General features: G+C 43.9%; 1 protein-coding gene across 5 annotated transcripts in view; it reads left to right on the top strand.

The window, feature by feature from the left end:
- Positions 1-2,500, top strand: part of LOC135106094 (RING finger protein 37-like) — a 350,223-nt gene that overhangs the window by 216,666 nt on the left and 131,057 nt on the right. For 4 of the 5 annotated variants that reach the window (XM_064014939.1, XM_064014934.1, XM_064014936.1 and 1 more), the window contains one exon: positions 1,626-1,729. The exons of the other annotated variant lie outside the window; for it this stretch is intronic. The gene's annotated coding sequence lies outside the window, so the exon portion shown is untranslated. The remainder of the gene's footprint in view (positions 1-1,625; positions 1,730-2,500) is intronic. 5 annotated transcript variants of the gene reach the window in all.

Genomic DNA, 2,500 nt, shown 5'->3' with positions numbered 1-2,500 from the left:
CACTGAAACTCATCCCTCTTTCCCTTCCCTCCCTCTCTCGCTTTTTTTACTCCTCCGGGTAAAGGAAACTCGTATTTTTGTGGATTTTCTGTAGTGGTTGCATTTTAATCCGCTTCCCTTCCGGTGTCCTTGCTCTCGCTGGTAATGATGTTGGGTTTGCTGATGCGGATTGTTATGCATTGATGTGCTGCTAATTGTTGCCGTGCAGGTAGTGGTGGTGATGGAAATAGTGGTAATGGTGGTGGTGTTAGTGGTAGTAGTGGTAGTAGTGGTGATGATAGTAGTAGTAGTAGTAGTATTGATAGTGGCCCGTATTCTTGAATGCTTTTGTTTCTTAAGGAGTGTTTTAAGTGTCACATATGCTTGGTCAGATTCACCTGTGTGGTTCTTCTACTGACGATGCATAATTCTCGTTAAAATTTCACTGCACCCATGAAAACACATTCTAAAACCCCTATAACTTATACTTGAACACGTTAAAAGCAGTCACGACAAAGTAGAGAAGCGTTTAAGAGTAAAGGCTGGCAACCGAAGTCTTATATTATCCTTTACTAACTGCTTTCACTACTTACACCAAAATTAGTAATATTAAACTGCTAGAATTGAGGGAATATGAGATGTTGGCTAGGAGAGGTGGTGATGGTGGTGGTGGTGGTGGTGGCGGTGGTGGTGGTGGTGGTTAGAGACGCAATGTACGAGTCTTGATAGCGGGATAAATTGTACTTGTGAAATGTTGGTATGGAAAGAATGAGGAAGTATCGGGTTAGTGGGCTGGTAGGAGGGGATGAGGGGAGATGAGTGAGTGTCATAACCTGATGATTGGAGGTGGAAAGGTTTTATCAGATGGTGAAGGGAAGTGGAAGGCTGAAATATGGCAGTGAGGGGACATGGAGGACTGGTGCAGGAAGGTGATGGGAAAAGAAAGGCTGAAATATGATAGTGAAGGGAAGGGGAGAATGCTAAAATATGCTGATATAGGAAGGTAACGAAAAAAACCTTAAACAAGATAGTGAAGGGAGGGAGAAGGGTAAAATTAGCTGGTGAGGGCAGGTGGAAGGTGAAAAAAGGTGGAGAGATAAAATGAGCTGAAAGTTGAGTAGCATAAGCTGGTGAGGGAAGGATGATGGTGGACCTCTAGTGGAAAGTGAAGGAACAGTGCACTTGTTGCTTATGAATGAGGATCAACACTCAGGGCCATTCAGGTGTATAGGGAAGAAAAGTGAGTGCGTGGCGCCGTCATGTTCCCCTCGCTCACCGTCGTGCCCTTTAAACCTCCATTACTGCGCGGACCGAGGCATGCAGAGCTGGGCAAAACACGCGTCTACCACAAGTTTAGGGGTGTAATTACAACTTCGCATGAGGAAAATGTGGCTGAATAATCTTTGGTTTGGGTTAGACGGCTTGAAAATATTAACGATGAACGAGCTAAGTTTGTGTTAAAGATTACGTAATGCGAGTTTGCGTGTCCGTTATTCGTAGTTCTTTAAAAGTTATTCACAAACTTTTAATGTGCAATTTCATAATCTCGCAAACACTTTTTCTTTCTTTCTTTCTATTTTTATTCACGAGTTTCGTTAATAATCTCTTCCTTTCACTTGTTCCTCTCTCTCTTATTCCCTTCTCAGATACTCTGTGCCGTGTTTTACTCCTGGAGATGCAGTATCGGGACTTCTCCAAATCTACTGTTGCCGTTACAAGCTAGTGGAGGAAGCAACGGCAGCAGCACCTCGTAAGTCTACTCTTTTCACTTAACTGCTGCTGATATTGGTGGGTATTAGCCTCAGCATAGCACGCTACATTCCATTACCTCCGTCTTTGGGCCTGTCTTGCGGCTGGGTGGCGAGTGTAGCGAGAAGACGAGTGTGAGTGTACATTGGCTGAGATGTCCAGCCTGTCCACTTAGTCGGGAGTTATGGCTGGTAAAGAGAGAGAGAGAGAGAGAGAGAGAGAGAGAGAGAGAGAGAGAGAGAGAGAGAGAGAGAGAGAGAGAGAGAGAGAACCGTATAGCTAGCCCTCGTCCATTATCGTGAGCCGCGTATTCTTTAGGGTGTCCTCCAGTAGGGTTAGCTAAGCGCGCTGGATCAGGAGGGGAGGGAGGAGAGGAGAGTCAAGGCCAAGTCTGTCACTTTGCTGCACTCTTTTCCAACTGTCTTTAAAACTTTCCCTTAATCTTCTGTTCTCTGATCTTGCCTACCGTCTTACAATATCTGAAAACTATTATGAGATGAGAGGACTAAACACTGAAAAAGGACGCCAGACATAGTAGAAGTGGTTCATGACAGGACACGTTATTTGAAATTCTGACAGAAACACGCAAAAACAGTGAATTTGAGTGATCACAGGAAAGGTTACTGGAAATACTGATTAAAAGAAAAAAAAAAACACTCAAAACTCAGGAGAAGTGTGATGACAAAGCAGGTTACATTAAATTCTGACCGAAAGAACACGCAAAACACAGTCAAAGATACGGAAACAAGAGCAGGTTACTTGAAATCCTTAA

Source organism: Scylla paramamosain, chromosome 12 (genome assembly GCF_035594125.1).
Source record: "Scylla paramamosain isolate STU-SP2022 chromosome 12, ASM3559412v1, whole genome shotgun sequence".
Classification (NCBI taxonomy): Eukaryota; Metazoa; Arthropoda; class Malacostraca; order Decapoda; family Portunidae; genus Scylla; species Scylla paramamosain.
This window is presented reverse-complemented; position numbering and strand designations above follow the sequence as displayed.